The sequence below is a fragment of the Pholcus phalangioides genome, unplaced genomic scaffold (genome assembly GCF_987345545.1).
Source record: "Pholcus phalangioides strain wild (caught in Gottingen) unplaced genomic scaffold, Ppha-v1.0 ptg000005l_1, whole genome shotgun sequence".
NCBI lineage: Eukaryota > Metazoa > Arthropoda > Arachnida > Araneae > Pholcidae > Pholcus > Pholcus phalangioides.
The window spans coordinates 12,809,134-12,829,749 of NW_028301598.1; the positions used below are offsets into that span (position 1 = coordinate 12,809,134).

General features: G+C 36.8%; 1 protein-coding gene and 1 long non-coding RNA gene across 4 annotated transcripts in view; one reads left to right on the forward strand and one right to left on the reverse strand.

The window, feature by feature from the left end:
• The window catches only part of alph (protein phosphatase alphabet), a 46,669-nt gene extending 32,765 nt beyond the window's left edge, over positions 1-13,904 (reverse strand). The window contains exon 1 of one of the 3 annotated variants that reach the window (XM_089232340.1): positions 13,581-13,904. The gene's annotated coding sequence lies outside the window, so the exon portion shown is untranslated. Of the gene's footprint in view, positions 1-13,121; positions 13,380-13,580 lie in introns of those variants that run through there. The other 2 variants (XM_089232342.1, XM_089232341.1) reach the window with 2 other exon arrangements.
• Positions 1-20,616, forward strand: part of LOC149086322 (uncharacterized) — a 119,647-nt gene that overhangs the window by 56,731 nt on the left and 42,300 nt on the right. The gene's annotated exons all lie outside the window — the stretch shown is intronic.

The following is a 20,616-nucleotide window of genomic DNA, read 5'->3' on the forward strand; positions in this document are numbered from 1 at the left end:
TTTTTTCTAAGTTAATTGTTTCACCAAATTTATGGTTTTAGGCTGGAAATCTGATAGTAAATTAATATCACTCATATAACTGTTTAAATAAACACTGTTTTCAACTTTTTAGTTTGCAGTAAATGTTATTTCTACTTTTTTCATGTATGATTATGAAGCAGGTACTGTATTTAGGACAGTGCTTGTCCAAAAAACCTGCAGAATCTGTCCAAACATTTATCTTTAAATAATACATTATATTGAAGGTACCAAATACGCATAGCCACAGTTATAATCATTTCATTGTGAAACTAAACATAAGCATTATTTTTTATTACATACCAATATAATGTGAATAAATATCAATGGTGTAGTGTTTATTTAATGGCAAATTGTTCTATTTTGACTTTTCAAACTTTTTTCTTTAAATTTTCAAGTTAACTTTCCATTTTACATTCTCAATTTTCAAAAAACTAATTATAAATAAAGGAAAATATCCGAAGAAAATAAGGTCACTATGTAGCACCTACACATGACTAACAGAACAGAAGTTCACAAACACTGATTACGCCTACATGATAATAAAAGAGACAAAATTTTTGTTAAATTTAAATTGTTGCTCTTATGAGGCTAGAAGCTATTTGACCGAATAAATTCAAGCTATATTCACAATTCTATCACATGGGGGACAGCAATAAGAAAAACACTGGAAGAAGGCTTATCAAAAGACTGTCTTTAACACACTGTTTTTTTTATTTTCGTGTCCCCCAAGTTATGCATCAATTGAAAGAATATTTTCAAATTTTGTTATCTTAGAAATCATCTTGGCACAGATAAGGCAGCTAAATTAGTTATGTGTTATCAAATGTTAAAAGGCACAGCTGCGCTTAATTATTAGTGTTCAATTATTATGTAAGTTTAATTTCATTCTGTAGTCACACATATCTATTGCTTTTTTCTAATTTTCATGTGACAAATTTCTATCCCATTCTTGTATCTTTCATGTTTCCATAAATCTAATATTTAACTTCAAGACAGTTCAGTTTTCAATTGTTTGATAACCTGATATCAGTCATATAACCCTTTGCACATACTGTTTTGAATTTAAAAATTTTATTATATTTAATGTAATTTTAATAATATAATATATACAGGGTGATCAGCGAATAAGCCCTTATTTCAAAATAAAATATCTCTACAACAAAGATCAATAGAATTATGCGGTAAACGGTACGTTTATTAGCAAAACTGTAAGAATGTTGTACAGAAATTTCAAAAATTTAGTTTTTTTTTTAATTTTTTAAAATTTAAAAAAAAAACAAAACTGGAGATTTTGGGGTTCCGAAAATTCTCATTTGTGTGAAGAGAAACCACTGCATTCGCCTAAAGTTACTGCATGGGCTGCAGTATGCGCCATGTGTGCTGACAAATTGTTCCAAAATTGTAACGTAACGTTCAGTAGTAATCGTTTCTCGCACAAAGAAGGGGCCGATAATGCCTCTGGCGCATACCGCAGCCCATGCAGTAACTTTAGGCGAATGCAGTGGTTTCTCTTCACACAAATGAGGATTTTCGGAACCCCAAAATCTCCAGTTTTGTTGGTTTTTTTAATTTTAAAAAAAACTAAATTTTCAAAATTTCTGTACAACATTCTTACAGTTTTGTTAATAAACGTACCGGTTACCGTACAATTCTATTGATCTTTGTTGTAGAGATATTTAATTTTGAAATAAGGGCTTATTCGCTGATCACCCTGTATAATTTATATAATATAAAGTTTATTATTTAATTATAGAAGTTACCTCTTCATCAAATTACGGTTTTTCACTTATAGTTATAAATAGGAGGTTTTGGACAGTACAGTAAAAACCACGGTATTTACAGTACTGTCCAAAACCTCGCCAACCCTGGTTTCTACTATGGGCATTCCCCCTCGAAAATCCAGCTGGAAATTGCCCGTAGCATGGGCAAAAAAAGATTGCCGGATGCACATTGACATACAAGAAGGTCCAATTGTCTGTCTGTGGTGGAATCATTGTGGAATAATTTTCTATGGCAGGGCTGTCATTTCAACTTTTTCCAGAGGAGGGGGGGGGGGAAGCACATATAGTCAATGTGTGTATATATATATACACATATACTCAATGTGTGTATATACATATATATATATTTGTATATATACAGTCGAATCCCGTTATAGCAAAAATCTCGTTTTAACGAACACTTTCCTAATCCCCAAGTAAGTTTACATAGGAACAATGCTAGGTAACCTGGAATTTCTTTATAAGGGATTTTCTTCCAAACATTTCACACACATCTGTGGCACATCGACTGATCCTCCATGTACACTTCTGAGTCTTGATTGAGATGTGCCCCCCAACAAGAGCCAGAGAGAAAATGATCACGACAGCCAATTGACATTAGACAACACACGAGGCCAAACATAGCATGCACATCAAGCCAATGCCATTTGGCAGCTGATCAATCCAGCCAATGCCGTTCTTCTGCAACCGATCAAGCCTTGGTGTACATGGAGAACAAGCAGAGATGACACGTCCATTTAACCCAAGAAGATGTCTGCCACAGATGTGCAAAACATTAGAAAGAAAATCCCTTAGACAATAACCCGGATTTTCTTTTTCATTGCTTTTTGCATACTAGCCGATACAGATTTAACACTTAGAGATTTTGAAATTTTTCCTGATCCACATTACAGCTGCCACATTGGAAATAAAAGCCTGTTCAGAACCCAAGATATTTTGGGGTGACAGAAATATAGCAAATAAAGTTTGACAAGATATCTCAGGATTGTCACTGTAAGGGTTAATTCCGCATTTGTTTTATTGAACTCAGAGCACTTTTTCACAGTTTATTTAAAAGAGAGACAGTTTTTATTACTGAACTTTTTCCATTTTACAATATATTGCTTCATTTTCAATTTCGATCCTGTGTCTGATCCAGGGTTCGCATTGCTGATCACCATTGCGTCAAATAGAGATGTGAAATAAGAATATTTTTGGGGAGAACAAGAATATTCTCCTGGATGTAAAAATTGGAGAGTAATCGAGAATATTCATTTTTCTTTTAAATAATTTAAATTTTTTTACTAATTTTGTTTTTATTGTGAAATATAGATCAGTTTTCATTGCCTGAAACATTTATAACGAAAAAATTTTTGGTATAATCACTCCCCAATGACAACTTTAGTTCTAGAATATTCTCCAGGTCATGAATGAGAGGTTGGTTATAGAGATTTGAAAAACCTTTAGATTAGTTAAAACCTTAAAAAATTTTAAAATTAGATAAATTTTCAGAAATCAGTTCAAAAGTCAAAGTTGATTGACAAAAGAAGATATTGTTCTAGATAACTTTTCACAAGACTTCGAGATTGCAAAACGAGAAGCGGTTCGACGGACACACAGAGATTTATTTACAGAACAGCAATTTGCACATATTTACACGATAATCAGAGAGCTAACAACTTTCCCGCAAAGGTCTCATCGCTTCCACGGCTGTAATTCCCTGATGACCATCATGTAATTCTGACAAGACATATCCATGAAATTTCTCAGGAATGTACACTCTAACACCTTGCAAAATAACACCTTGTTCAACTGAAAGCTCATCTCGGAGTAACCAATATGGTCGTACATCATCGGCTACTTCTGTAGGCCAATCTTCTTGAATATACTTCTTCACTGTATGAACCGAAATTGGGCTGTCATCTAGATCTTGCATTAAACATACAAGTTCTGCCAAATGAGGAGAATCAGAACAAGAGTCAGGTAATGATAACCTATCTACGCGTCTGCATTTGACTTGCCCGGATTGAATTTAATCCTGTATGCATAAGCAGACAATGTCAAAGCCCACCTTTGAATTCTAGCAGCAGCTACAGTGAAAATTAACTTCTTTTCCGGCAGTAATGTCAACAAAGGGTGACTGTCCGTTACCAAAGTAAAATCTCTGCCCAAGAGATAATTTCTAAATCTTGTCACACCAAATAGTAACGCTAAGGCCTCTTTTTCTAAGTGGCTATAATTTTTCTCAGCCTTAGTGAGTGACCTCAAAGCAAAAGCAATGGGACGATCTCCTAGATTCGTTGGATGAGAAAGGACCGCGCCCAATCCTACCAGACTAGTATCTAGTGCGGTTGATACAGCAGTGACTGATCATTTCTGCAATAATAAGACATTGTTCCGAAATTTTATAGATCTCAAAAATTCAAAGGCTACAATTGCAGAGGGAACAACAGAAATATGTGGGCGAGGAGATAGAGCTGGAGGTTCATCAACATAAAGGTAAAGAAATTTTACTGCTCAAAAATGTTTTGTATGCCCCAAATATGACTAGGAACTTGATTTCTGGTAGATTAATTGATAAAGCTGGTTATTTGCTTTTTTATAAGGAATGGTAAAGCAGTGATCAGAAAGCCAAATGGCAGATTTTTTCTAGAAATACCTTTAAAAGATAATTTATATATTTTGACTGCGGGAAATGCAGACTCGAAATCAGAAAGCTATACAGCTAAAAGAAATGATTTAATGTTATGGCACTGTAAATATGACCACCTATATCTATATGACCACCCATCTAGGGCTTTAAAACAATTTCCGAAAGAAAATTTTTGCTGTGGTATCAAAAATCTGAGTGACGAGTTTGAATTTTGTGAAGCTTGTAACTTAGCAAAATCGATGAGAGAAAGCTTTAAAAGAATAAACAGCATTGTTACAAATGATGTGCTTAAACTTTTGCATTTAGATGTGTGGGGACCAGCCCCAGTGCAGTCGTTAGGTGGCTCCAGATATTTTCTTAGTATAATTGATTATTCTAGATACGGAACAGTGTATTTTATGAAACATAAAAATGAAGCTTTTGAGTGTTTTAAAGATTTTCAAGCTAAAGCTGAAAGACTGCATGGAAAGAAAATAAAATCTATTCGTAGTGATAACGGTTTAGAATTTACCGCTGATTATTTTGAAAAGCACTTAAATGAGCAAGGTACAAGGGCTGAGTGAACGAACATTTACTCTCCGGAAATAAACAGAGTTGCAGAAAGATTCAATAGAACAATCATGGAAGGTGTTCGGACTTTTCTGTACGAAACAGAGTTGCCGAATTTTTTTATGGGCTGAATTTGCGCATACACAAAATTATCTGAAGAATCGTTTTCCTCACAGTAGTCTAGACGGAAAAGCTCCCGTGAATGTCTGGTTAAATAGACGTTCGTATATGCATGTCCCAAAACAAAGAAGGGGAAAATTAGACCCAACAGCGAAAATAGAATATCTAGTTGGTTATGTCCGGAGAACAAAGGGATACAGAATTTGGAAACCTAGTGCACGCAGAGTGATAGAAACCAAAAGACATGTAAGATTTCATGAAAATAAATTCAAATACAAGAGTGGAAACTCGGCAAATGAAGTACACATTAAAAATGTAAATGAAACATGTGATGATGAAAACTCGAACATGGACTTGTTTGATCTTCATCCAGTGAAAATTAAATGGGTGCGAAAAATAATGACCCGAAAAACTGAAAAATCCGCAGGGAGAAAGGACGTTTACTATTGCCCTGAGCCAAATGTTAGACTAAGAAGCTTAAATGAGATTAAGCAATATTGTAAAAGTAATTATCTAAATTTTGAACCTGAACATTTTGATTTTTTAGGAAAAACTGACGATCGAAGTGAGAATGTGGTTAGCAATCTAGAATCTGAAACCGAAATAGTAAATGGGGACGAAACCGAAGCTCATTGCGCAAATGTGAAAATTCCACTATCATTTGATGAAGTGAAAAATGGACCCAATAATGCGAAATGGTTTGAAGCAATGAGTGAAGAACTAGAAACCCTTAAATCCTGTGATGTGTATGATCTAATTCCTAGAGATAAAGCGAAGAAAATCTTAGACAGTAAATGGGTTTATAGCGTAAAAACTGACTGTCAAGGGAAAATAAAAAGATACAAAGCACGACTTGTCGCCAAAGGTTTCAAGCAGATTGAAGGTATAAACTATTTTGATTAATTTTCGCCAGTTGTGTGTTTTACTTTAGTGAGATTATTTTACATCATTTTGGTGATACTAAAAAATTGGAGACATGTGATGCCGATATTAAATGTGCTTATCTTTATGGAAACCTATCGGAAAACATTTACCTAGAACAACCACGAGGTTTTGTGGAACAGGGTAAAGAACATTTTGTAATGAAATTGAAAAAAGCTTTATACGGGCTGCATCAAGCAGGTCATGAATGGTTTCATAGGCTACACACGGTTCTTTTAGAACTCGAATTTGAAAAACTCTCAAGCTGCAATTGCGTGTACCATTTAAACTGGAATGTAATCGTATTGGTATATGTAGACGATCTTGCGATTTTCGTGCCTGATCGTGATTTAATAAATTTAGCGATCGAAAAATAAGATCCAAGTTTGATATTAAAGTTTTGGGCCCGATCGGAAAATTTCTAGGCGTAGAGTTTGAAACGAGAAATAATGAAGTATTAATGCATCAAAGTGTTTAATGGTATTCCAGTCAATACTAAAATTATGACCCCGATAAAAATTGGTATTGTTGAGAAATGTGATAAAAATGAAATTATTGATAATGCATCATATAGATCACTAATCAGGAGTCTTTTACTTTTAGCAACAAGAACTAGGCCAGATATAATGCTTGCAGTATCATTTTTATCTAAGTACTAGCTGATACCCGGCGACGTTGCCCGCCCCGTAAAAAATTTATATATGTATAGCTTATTAATTACTTCATCAAAAAAATTTCTGCATCAAGTAAGAAAAAATTACTTTCATTTTTAAATATTTTAATTAAAAACTTGAGGCAATCGCTTGTGGATACACAATATTTTTTCTTTTTCCATCTGGTGTGTAGATGTAAAAATTTTTGCTGTTACCAACACGCGAACAGGTGACGAAAAGGTGTCCATGTGAAAAACAGGGCTCAAGTAAGTTGATACCTGCCACTGCTAATGACTGGCCTTGCACTTTGTTGATTGTCATGGCAAAAGCTAAACGAATCGGGAACTGTAATCGCTTGAAAGTGAATGGCATTTCTTCGGTGATGATTGGGATACGTGGAATGAAGACTTCTTTTTCTTTGTCACATCCAGTTAGAATCGTTGCTTCAATGATGCAATTGTGCAATTTCTTCATGCAGAGTCTGTTGCCATTGCAGAGTATCGCTGTCTCCAAATTTCTTAAAAGCATTATAGGTGCTCCGACTTTGAGGGTCAAATTGTGTGGTAGCACACCCGGAATATCCAAAGGAGTTCAGAAATTCTGCAGGATACAGAACTAAATGTCTGTGCCGTGTCTGTGACAGTGTCAACCGATTTGTAAGATGTGGAGTCTCCTGGAATAATTTTTAGGATTTTTTCGTTGATCTTGTTCACACTATCATTTTTCGGTGCGAGAATCGCTCTCAGAAAGCCACTCATGGTTTTGGTCATTTTGCTGAATGCTTGGGAAGACTTTGTCTGCAAGTGCTTGAACTGAGTTTAACAACTGGCAAAATCCATTTGGGAACGTAATCGGTCCAGTGCTTGGGTCTACTGGTTGGTCAACTGATGTGAAAATGATAGCAGTGCTGAGTCATTTTGCAGTTGAACTCGCATGTTGGTGGATAATGATCATTTTTCAACTTCGTGCCAGAGTGCTGATAATTTGAGGCAAGCATTGAGTTCATCAGTTGGCGTTGAACATTTTTATTCCCAGTTTTGTCAGAGACGTCATACGTCCAGCTTGAGCAGCGAATATTATTCAAACGCCTTTTAAGCATTTTTTAAATTGAAACTATACCTATATGATGGGCTGTTGATGAGATAAAGGCCGCATTAGCACTTACAGGATACCCTGTATATAGGCTAGCAGAAATACCCGGCGCTCTTCCCGGGTTTTCTTCAATTACTGGGAGGATTGGAAAAGTGACAAACCGTTATAAAGGAATAAACTGTTATAATAACAGAATTAAAGGTGTGACAAACCATTGTAAAGGCATATATTCCGTCTGAAACGCATTGTTGGAAACCACGGTAACCAAAGTAAACGTTCCGAAAGTGATTGTTGAGGCCCCAAAACCATTGTTGCCGACAGTTTTTTGCCCATTTCGGGCATTTGCCCAGCTCTGACGAACTTTTAAAGTAGCCTACGGTTCAATCCCGGTCCTGTTTGGTATATATGCAAAATCTGGCGATGATCGGTCAAAAACTGTACGATTTGTATAAAGAGCATACATACATACATACTTTCACATTTATATATAAGATTGTAATTCTCCATCTGAAAAACATTTAAATTTATTATATGAAGTTTTTCAATATGTTGTTAATACGAAAGACTATGCTATAAATTTGTCCCTTGCTAAAAATTTTGATGTTACAGCTTATGTAGATGCTAGCTAGTCATCTGACCGTCATGACAGAAAATCTGTCAGTGGATCCGCGGTTTTGATTGGTGGTATTCCTTTTTCTTGGTTATCATCAAAACAAAATGCTGTAGCGCTTTCGAGCATGGAAGCTGAATTTATAGCTCTTCCCGAGGTTGTTAAGGAGCTTATCTGGTTGTCACGAATACTGCGTGAATGTGTAAACCTAAAAATTAACTTCGAAAAACATGTTGTATATTGTGACAGTAAGAGTGCTATTTATTTTGCAAAAAATTTTATTGAAAATAGACGAACAAAACATGTGAATACTAGATATTTTTTTGTCAAAGACGAATTGAATCGAGGTGAATTCAATCTAATTCACATCGCCGGTAAGCAAAACTTAGCCGATGTACTTACTAAATGTATTTGCATTGAAAAAATTAAGGACTTTTGTCGCAATATTTTTATCTTATGTGAAAGAATAGACTAAAAACGGAGGGCAGATGTTGGTGTTTTTTCGCCGGTTCATGCAAATTTAGTTTTATATCACGAGAGTGCAGTTTTTTCTTCCCACAAGCCTTGTGTATATATACCTGTTTTTAGACTGAATAAATATGCATTGCTCCGATTCGCTTTTTTGACTCTGGATCGTTTTTTTGTAGTTGTTTTCACTGATAGTTACGAACCATGAAAGTGATCAATCCTTGACAGAAACTAGCAACACCGAATCATTTTAATTTTTCGGATCAACCCTTTTAAGTAACTCTCAACTTGGCATTTGATTTTTGTGACGATTGACATATTTGGGCAAGATGTCCAATTTTTGAACATGTATGACAAACGGTTTTTATATGCAGACACGAAGATGAAAAATGTTTGTTGGATCCGCACCGCATACAGCAATTTTTACGAAAGTTATTTTTAGTTGAACATTTACTAGAATTAACCGGCTGTCGTTCCCGTAATTCTCAATCTCTTGATCGCACTAAGTTAACGCCTGGAGAAGCAGAAGAATTTTTAATGTCACCAACATTGCGAGTAGCTGAATCCATGGCAACAGCTATTTCGACAGCACGTTGTAAAGTTAGATTTGGTTCAGCGACCAACTTCAGAGTTATTTCTTCACATTCAATTCCACAAACTATCCGATCGCGTAACATACGATCCAAGAAATTGCCAAAACTACAACATTTTGACATGCAACTCAAGAAACGATGAAAGTTTGTAGATTCCCCCGGCAAACGATTTCTCCTGAAAAATTTCAGTCTCAACAGTCTCTGAAGGGGTCGGTTCAAAATGTGTTGTTAGAAACTGAACCAACTGCGCAAAAGTTTTATCAGTGGGTAACGCAGGAGAGAGCAAATCGCATAGCCTACTGTAGGTTTCTGAGCCTACTACTGTCAAAAATATGGCTCTCTCACGAAGTGGATTCACAATTTCATTCGCAATGAAATATTGCTTCAAACGCGCAACATATTGCGACCACTGTCCGACGGACGGATTAAAAGCTTGAATGCTCCCCAATGTCATGTTCACACAAATGATGAATTGAAAATCGTACTTCATAATTTACTGTCGTCGACTGAAATAATTCTCGTTGCCAGTGTAGTGACCGGGTGGTAAGGCAGCACTCAACAACAGTGTATGCAGGAAAACACGTCGGAGGTTTAATTCATTAATGTAAACTTATTAATACATTAGAAACTAATCACAGTGCAGTTAAAACGTACAGCATGCGAACACACATAAGCATCACAGCGGAAGACATAATGAAGACATAATCAAGCAAAACAGCGTGTGAGAGAGTAAGCCCCGCAATACGGTTACACAGGATATATATACATACAAAAATTTCAGTGGCGCCACCTAAGGGTTTAAACACAAATATGCAACAAATCACAACTGACTTTTCATCAAAATCGCTCTAAAATCTCCTCTCCTGTGATTGCCCCTCTATTTATAACCCTGGTGGAAACTTCGAGAAAGAGAATGTTCTACAAAATACTATTTTACGATTCCCATGTAAGGCCATTCCACCATACAGACTGTCTGGAGGGGCGGGACCTTCTAGAATGTTCTTCCAACCTTTTGCTAGTTCTCAGCCAATCGCATCTTTTTCCGATGAACCGAAACCAGTATCAACTTCTTGTTGCCAATGGAAGATTGCGATAAAGAATTGCGCCATCTATCGTCTATAGTTCGTAATACTATTCTTATACAATCGCCTTCATTCTAAGAAAATACAGTCTTCAATGTAACATGCCACTTATAAATCCTGTATCACTCATATTTCTTTAAAAGTTGTGCAATTCAGCCATGTTGGTTTAATTTTCTTGCTTTCATGCTTGAAATATTGTGGGTTACAAACTTCAATATTCCCGTCGAGGAGAAAAAGGAACAAAGAATATTCTCTCAAAGGACTACTATTATAAATTACTAGAGAATATTCTTATCAAAAATAATAAGAATTATTCTCAATGTATTTGAGATTTATTATAATACATGTTATAAATTATAATACATTACAAATATTCTTGAGAATACTCACTGGAAGGACTACTATTACAAATAACTGAAGAATATTCTCATCGAGAAGAATATTTGCTGGAAGCCCCAAAGCAGAATGTTTAGCACTGTTCTGCGACTAGCCCTTGGCTGACTGGAAATGTTCTGTGGTAAAAATCCCCATATATGTAATAGTGTTTTTTGCACTCTCTATTAAAACTCTTCCGAATTGTTCTGCAGTACAGTAACGCTAATTGTTCTGCGATGTACGTCGCAGATTTTGGCACATTCTGCTTTGGGGGCTGGAAGGACTTTTATAAATAACTTGAGAATAATTTTTATTATTTTTGATAAGAGAATATTCCCAGTAATTTATAAAAATAGTCCTACCAGAGAATATTCTCAACAATATTATATATAACTATATTATAAATAACAGTAGAATATTCTGATCAAGAATTTATAAGAATATTCTCAAGTTATTTATAATAAAAGCAATGTCCATCCAAAAAATATTCTCCTAAAGATTATTCTTGAGAATTTTCCATCCCTAGCGCCAAATCACGAAAAAATATTTCATTTTGCAAATAAATAAGAGATCAAATTCACCAAATCGCGAGCATTGATTCGGCCTCTTGCAACACTTTCTATAGCAGAAAGCCTCCACGTGAAGTTCGTAACATCACTGAAGTTGTCCATTTCCCCCCCTGGATATGCTGCAAAAAAATGTAAAGATTTCGCATACGTCAGCCTACTATATCCAATGGCTACAGGTGAAATGGACGACCTCAGCGATGTCAAAGCTTTGCACAGATGCTTTCTGCTTTATGTGTTGCCTCATGATTGAATCGGTCATTAAACGCGGTTGTTTCGCGTTGGCGAAACAACCAAATTAGACTTTGGTTCCCTCTCATTTGGCTACAACTTTTTACAACTGATTTATTTATTTATTCAATATTGTTTGGCCGAGGCCTATGATTAGCCAAATTGCTATAATTAATAAAAAAGACAGAGACAACCCTGTTCTGGTCTAGGATGTTTTTTATTTTTTCTCGGCTGCTTTGTAATTCGTTTTTTTATTGTAATTTTTTTGTTTCAATAGCACAGGTGCTGATTCCCGGACTTAAAAAATCTGTAATTTATCACACGATGTCATATTTTGTATCAAAGAAAACTTGTCACAAATAAAAGAGAAAACCCAGGGATTATTTGGGATTGCATCAGGTGACCACATATAAATCCTGTTTTCCCGAGACTAATTTTTTGCTGGCCCGATTTTTTTAGCAATAATTGGCAATTGCTTGCTTCAAGCATCATACTTGGTAACTATCAGATTTTTCATACTTGAAATTCTGATGTCCTATATTTTTCCCAGAGAAAACATGGTCGGCCTGGAATTGCAAGGACTATAAGAGTATTTTCTTTAAGGATTTTCCAATAGAACAAAGCACAATTTGAGAACTTTTAAGGATTTTTCTATGATGATTAAAAAAAAAACTGGAAGAATCTGATTTCTGACCAGATAAGACTGAAAAATCAGAAGGCTGTTGGGTAAATTAGAAGCATTCGCTCCTGTGTATAGTATTCGTTTTCAGCAATTTTTTTCTTTGGCAAGAAACATGTCTGAAAGCATTATCCCGTTTTCCTTTTGACAACTTATCGTCATGCTTTTAAATGTTTCTCTCACCAAAGAAAAAAATAGACATAAGGACTATACTATAGCTTTCTTTGAAAAAATTAAAAAAAAAACAGGTACCACAGCAAGATTTTCCAGAAATATACGGTCCGAAATCGGTTTTTTCCCTCAGACTTTTCGTGGTTTTGTTGACATTTTCCCCCATTAATGGACACATCAGGACCGCAACTAGATGCTTGGTCCGCAGGGGCAAGCACGCATTTTAACGCCCCTTTGTATTGTTGAATTACGGATTAAAGAGTGAAATTTGGAAATTTGTGCCCAAACCCCCCCCCCTCTGGTCCAGCTAAAAATTATTCACACATAAAGCATTAGCTGGACCAGGAGGGAGCGCAAATTCGATAAAAATTCAATAAAATATTTCACAGGCACTGATTCATTTTTTTAATCACAATGACAACCTGGGATTTGTCCAGCCCTGCTCATATTGTAGCCAATATGTATATTCTTATTTGAGGGCATGTTTGGCGCTCAGCATGATTTTTATAGGCCCTTGCGCCAAGAAAACAAGCCATAATGCAACCTAAAACATATCAACACTGAAACCACATATTACCATTGGATCAATACAACGCCAAAGAAATGAAACAAAAGGAATGTTTAACGAACATTTCATCCACACATTACGTATAAACGAATGAAAAGTTTCGAAACCGATGGCAGGTATCATCCACATCTGGAAGTGAAACACTTAGATAAGATGATAAAAAGTCCGGATGACCATTTCGTTACACATTCTGGACAGTATCGTAATAATCTGTGTTCAAGGAACGCGCGAACAACTCACACACAACGAAATTACGCAACTGTATATTGTTCAAGTTATTGCCTGCGCCACATTTTCTTCCTCCCTCCCCCTCCCCATCTTTTATAACGAAAACCGAAAAAAAAAAAATGGGGGAAGCAATCGGTTCCGCTCCGCATAGAACATAAATATTTAGAAAATGACACACATTTAAATGTATTGAGACTAATATTTAAAAATTCTTAAGATATTACACAACGTGATCCTTACTCTCTCAGTTGTAAACAGCGACCAAGAATTTCATGATTCGAAAAAAAATGAGAAAAGAAAAAAAACAAATGCTCTAAAAACTTCTCAGATGAAAACATCCACCATGTCTCCGCACTAGTGATGGGCGATCCGCTCATGAACCGTCTAGAAGAGCGGCTCTTTTCAAAGAGTGAGTGAGCCGCGGTTCTTAAAAAAAGAACCGCGGCTCTTACACTTCCATCGCATACAAGAAACTACCAAGAACAAGCAGGCTTTTGAAAACGTTGTGAAAAGAACCGTGGCGGCTGACGGCTCATATTGCCGACTCCTGTTGGCTACAAACGAACCGTGACAAGCCGAGAGCCGCAGAAATGAAAGTGAACCGTTTCCCGTTGAAACGTTTCTTGTAATTGGTCAGAAATGACCCGTGAATCGCTTCTTTTTTCGTTTGTGTTGCCTGCTCCTATTGGCTGCAAATGAACCGTGAAGAGCCGTGAGCCGCAGAAATGAAAGTGAACCGTTGCCCGTTAAAACGCCTCCTGTAATTGGTCGAAAATGAGCCGTGAATCGCTTCTTTTTTCACTTGTGTTGCCTGCTCCTATTGGCTACAAATGAACCGTGGAAATTCAAATGAGCTGTATCTTGTTAAAAGGCCTTCTGTGATTGTTAGAACTGGTTTCTTCCCATGTCCCACACCTTCCCCTCTAAGAAGTAAGAACGCGTTGGCCACTCTTTCTCCCCCTCCCCTTTTGCTTGTTACATATATTTTTATTTTTTTACGTTTTTCTTTTTTTGCTCTTTCACCTCGGACTGGGTGCACCTGTTGGAGAGGGGACGGAATTATTTTCCTTATTATTATTGTTATTTCAATTGTTAACCAGTGCAGTCTTATGAGGCGATCCCCGGAGGATCTCAGATGTAGAGGCCTCGTGAGAATGAGATAATAAAATTTTCAAAAGTTTTGTGGAATTTTTAGCCCGATAGAGCCGGGCCGCAACTAGGCGAGGGGGGGGGAGTAGGTGGGTCTGGTGCCCGGGCGCTGGACTAGTGAGGGAGTCGGATGCACCCTTTTAACTGCTCCTTCTACATTACACGGGGGCGCAGAAATGCAAGCTTGACCCAGCTCAAAAAGTTCTAATTGCGACCCTGGATTGGGGGGGGGGGGTCCCAGGATTGCTGTCAATACGGCCCTGCTGTTCACCTCGGATTTGTTACCCTTCTTGAGCTGATAGAAATCATTTTACCCAATTTTTCTTCCTTTTGATCGATATTAATTTTTTTTAGCTCTTCCACCTCGGATTTGGCGCCCCTCCTCGAAAGGATAGAAATAATTTTCTTTAAATTTCTCTTTCTTTGGTAATTTAAAATTCTTTTTCTCGCCTTCTCACCTCGGAGAGATGTGGACTTTCTCCTAGAGAGGAGTGAATCCATTTTCCCTAACTTTTCTTTGAATAATAAGATTTTCTTTATTTTGCTCTATCTCTCATCACGGATTTTTCGCCCCTCAAAAAATCATTTCCCTAATTTTTTTCGACTTTTTCACTTCGGATTTGCTGCCTTTCCTAAGAACAGACAGAAATCGTTTTCCTTCATTTTTTGTGGTTCTTTAATTTTTTTTCCATTCTTCCACCTCGGTTTTGTCTCCCCCCCCCCCCTCCCCTTACAGCGGACAGAAATCATTTCCCCAAATTTTTTGCGTCGTTCTTTAAAATTGCACCCTTGCATCTCGGATTTTGTGTCCCTCCTAAGTGGACAGAAAGAATTTTCGCTAATTTTTTTTGCAGTCAATAAACTTTTTTTTGCTCTTTCTTCACGATTTCGGCGCCCCTCCTAGAGTGGACAGAGATCATTTTCTTCTTTTTTGTTTTTTTTTAAATATTCCCTCTTTCACCTTGGATATGGTGCGCCTTTTGGAGGGGACACGAAATATTTTTCCTTATTATTATTTGCCTATTCACCAGTGCAGTCTTACGCACGGGCCTACCCGGGACGTCCCCGAGGGGGGGGGGTGTTCGTGAGGTCCCTCAGAGGAAGTCTCATGAAAATTAGATGTTACATTTTTTAATAGTAGGCATAGGCAAGAGGTAGGCCTAAATTTTTAGTCAGATGGAGAAGGGCCGCAACAAAGGGGAGGGGGAGTAGGCGGGTGCGGTACCCGGGTGCTAGATTAGTGGGGAAGCCGAATCCACCTTTTAACTGCTCCTTCCACATTACACGGAGGCACAGAAATGTAAGCTTGTCCCGGCTCAAAAGGTATCTAGTTACTGCTCTGCATTGGGGTGGGAGTACCAAGATGCTCTCAAAACGGCCCTGCTCTTCACCTCGGATTTATTGCCCCTCTTAGAGAGCTGACAGAAATCGTTTTCCCTAATTTTTCTCTTGATCAATATAAATATTTTTTCGCTCTCTCACCTCTGATTTGGCGTCCTCTTAGAGCGGCGCCTCCTGTGGTCGTACGGTTGTGCAACCCAGCGGCCCTTGCATAATTTTTAATTGAAATTTTAATCGTGGTTTTTTTTAATTGAAATTTCACATGCATATATATATATAATTTGTATTATAATTTCATACTCATAATTTTTTTAGTCACAATTCCACATATAATTTTCATTGAAATTTCTGTCGTCTTCAAGTTTCATGCATAATTATACTTATATTTCACTCACAATTTTTAAAATTACAGTTTTACACAATATCCCATTTCACCCCTGCAATATCTCACATATTTGTTTTTTTCTATTGAAATTTCCCTCATAACTTGAATTTTACTCCATTTTACAAGTCGTCAAATCATTCAGAATTTGTTTTTACAGTGATCCCGCTTATAACGTTTTTCAAAAAATTGTCATGAGGAAACGTTGTAAGTGAAGAAACGCTTTAAACAGGAAAAATCTTCACGAGAATTACTTAATGTTGATACCACGAAAATAAGTCGTACGAAGCGGTAGAAAATTGTAAGTTGGAATGTTATAAGCGGGATCGACTGCATTTTTTTATTCAGGAATTTTTCCGCAGATTCATTCTATGTTTTTATATTCTTATTTTTGTGGGCATTTTTGACCAGTTTCTCCATGAGTGGGTGATATCCCCTTCCCATGAAATGACGGGGGGTGGGGGGGGGTATGAAACGTATTAGTGGGGCGTTCATAGCTACGAATACAATATAGCAGTATTTCTCAACCTCTGGTCCGCGACGATGGCATAAGTGGTCAGCATGGACACTCGATAAAATTATTCACCCTTTGAAATAGACGTTAATAATTACAATACGGCTTCAAATAAAATTATACCTTTGTACCGAGGTTCCCCACATCATCGAGGGGGAATGCAACAAAATTGCAATCATGAACACGAGATATCACTACATTTAGTCGAAAGTCGCAATTCATTGCTTCAAGTGTAATTTGCTAATTACTGCTAAAATTGCTGAATGGTGTGTGAAATAAAGGGCTACTGCAAATCACAGTAAACAAAAATGTATTTCACGAAAAAAATATTCAAATATGACCTGATGATCATATTTCATTGAGAAAAATAAAATTCGGTATAAACTGGCATCTTAAATAATAATCTGTACAAAACGGGACATCATCAATTGCCATCAGAAACATTGTCCGAAGTAGGCATAATCATCGATCGTAATTAAAATTCCAAAAAAATTGCTACAAAAAATTAAACCTGATTTATGTCGGCATTACAATATAAACGTTTTGTAAAAGTGCTTGTATAAAACTGGAAAAATACAACGAATAAGCTGATCGATTACATTCGAGCAAATGCAATCGATCAGTTTATTGGTCGCATTTTTCAAGTTTTATACAAGCACTTTGACAAAACTTTTATAGTGTAATACTGGCCTTTTATGTATAAACCTGACAAATATGCCAGATAAATATTTACAAGTTTTTTCCATAATTATCGTAATGTAGTGTAATATAATGAAAACACTGTGTGTGTGTAATACGGGACACAATTGGTCCGTAAATTTGTTTCGGACATTTTACTGGTCCTTGTTTTCAGGAAGGTTGAAAAAAACTGCGATGGAGAATATTTTCTGTGGGATCGTTCCAAACGTTTCAGACCTAACCAGAATGAAATTTTGCCTCCTGGTACTGGCCCTTACGGGTCAACTGTGGGCTTACAAATTGTAGCCTCGTGGAGACTACGTGTGAGGAGAAAGGCAAGTGAGTATTTGTGTGTGTGTGTGTGTGTGTGTGTGTGTGTGTGTATTATGTGAGTGCGGTTGTGTAAAAGAGAAAAATTTTGTCAAATCCGGGTAACTGTCTGGTACTGTCACTTTTTAACACAATTTTGCAGATAAAACGCTCCACAACCTTCTATTAAAAATGTTTACACTTGGAAGAGAATAGAGAAAAAAAGGTGTCGAAAAGACAATTGGAGAAAGTTTCCATCATGTACTCAATAATGCGAGCTTCGACAATTTTTTTTTTCTGGTCATTTTCAGGAAATAGAAGAAAAAGTGGGAGGTGGGTGAATATATAGGAGGAAAATTTGGTTAGTTATTGTTAGTGGGGGGAAGATGATGTCAAGGGAGGGGGTGAAAATTTTGCCAGTGACAAATCAAAAGTAACAAAAAATTATGCGCTTTTGCTTCAAAAATATTTAATGAAGTAGCAATTTATGATATCATGGTTCAATGATGTCGGTCTTTTGGGGCAATATTGTTGTTGACACAATAAAAAAATTTTATATACATGTTGAGCAAAGTTCAACAAATTCCTGGGTAAAATAATTTCAAACTTGATTAAACATATATTTACAATAGGAGAGAACTCTTTCTCATTCTGCAGGGCCCTCTGACGCGGAAGAGTGCTTGAATTGTTGGTCTCGGTGGGAGAGCCATCCACGGATGACAACATTACAACTTAAGCCTTTTTTGGTGCATCGAGGGAAAGCCATCGATGCTATTGTTGTACTGTAAACTAAATAATGTTGTATTGTGAACTAATAATAATAAATTTGTCTCTGCGATCCGATCATCAGCGCCCTTTGTTGAGGAAGAATTCATGGGCGATGATCCGCTGACAACGAGCGAAGTGCTATTCTCCTGTTGTCAGCAAGTGCGTTACTTTTTTGTTATTATTATTTCTTTTAAATGGATTTTTTTTTCAAACATTTCGTACCTTCAGTTGGGGTTTTTTATATGTAGACAGCTGTTTTTGTTGGCCTTCCTCTTTTTGTTAGAGCAGCGTTTCTCAACCGGTGCTCCGCGGTGACTCAAAGAAAATAAAATAAATCAGTATATTAGATTGATACATGAAAAAAAGAGGCATAAAGGGTTCCGCCATAAAAAATTATATATAAATCTGGCTCCTCAAGTCATACAGGGCTCCGCAATAAAAATTATATACTGAGAAGGGCTCCGCAAGTCAAAAAAGGCTGAGAACTCCTGTGTTAGAGGGTTGGCGATTAAAAGAATTGTTTTTGTTTGATTAAAAATGTATTTCTTGGTTGAACACATTTATTTGCAATTTTGTGTTCAGTGGAACTGAATTAGAGTTCGTTCTAAGGGAGGTCCAAAATTTGTTTGGGCCTTCGAAATTTCCAGATCTCATCATGTCGTAGTCCCCAACGTCTCTTATATGTTGGTGTTGTGAGTTGCCCATTCTGTCAAATTGATTGAGGTTTAATTCTTGTACGGATGACCAAATATGGGAGAGTTGAAGGTCCGTTCATATGTTGATGTAACGAAGGAACCAGTGCTTTTGTTAGCTGTCGAAGGATTTTATTTTGTCTCACTTGCAGGGTTTTTATATTTAGTTTGCGTTCGTGGGCGAACACCGATGAGACGTAAAGCATTGTGGGTCGAAAAAATGGATTTGTATAGAATTATTTTTTCTAATAGTGAATTTCGCTCTGAGGAGTTTCAGGATCAGTGAGGAAAGTTTTCTCTCTGAGACGAGGGCGGTAAAAGAAAAAACGTGGGGAGACTATGCTGAAGCAATTGACAATCGTACCAACTTACCACGGAAGGAAGTGTAATGTGCGTCACTTATTTTTGATTTTTCAGGTGACTAAAAGAAAAACGAATCATTTGCTTAAGGTAGTGGTTCTCAAAGTGGGCGCCGCGGAAAGCTGGTGTGCTATTGATGTGTACTTGTTAAGTGCTTCGAAGCGATTCTCAGACTGCTTTGAGAAGTCGCGGATAGACACTGAGTCTAAGGGAGTCGAAGGCGAAAAAAAGCTTTAGAGAACCACTGGCTTAAGGGTTTTATATAGACGTTGCTTGGATCGCAAAAAGAAATTCTTCAGAAGTTTTCTTTACTGTTTAATTCCACCTCCCCCCACAAGAATTTCATTGGTGACTCCCTTTTAGTCCCCCCTTCCCGGTCTTCTTTGCCTCCTGCTAAAATCTACTTCGAAATGAACAGTGACTCAATTGGCACTGCTGCGTACTAGTTTCTTAATATTTTGATTATTTCTAAGTATGCGTGTACTGAGTACACTGTATTGATTGTTGTTGATGTAGAATTCTAATATATTCCATCCGTGCTAAATAGGAACGTTTAAAGTTAAAATATTACGGTATTTATGTGTTACGGTGAATGTGATAAATTCGGAATACATGTTTGAACGAAATTTATCAAACTCATCAAAATGGTCGGCGATTATGCATAATCAACGCATAGATGAAATTTACCCTAACAGACACTGCATATTGGTTTAATGTATTTTTTTACTTAGGGACAGATGAGCTTAAATTTCTGATCAAGACGTTTATATTTTGGGAGTTCTCTCGAGACAAGTTAATCGACGAAACCCCTTGGGGAACCGACCAGCAGACTCAAACTCGAAGCCTTTTAAAAATCAAAAACTGGCTTCAAAGGGGGAAAGAGCATAGGAATGGTCCCGGGTACGGAGCCATTGTAAATATTTGCTTTTGTGTCCTACCTTCAGTAGTTCTTTATCCTATCGAGGTTTTAACATGGGGTGCTTGTGTGGATGCCGACTGAGAGACGCTAGTCTAGACTAGCGTTGAAGTTCCCTAGTTGAAGAATGAAAGGTTCCCAGGGATTTGTTAACTATTGTGATGAGA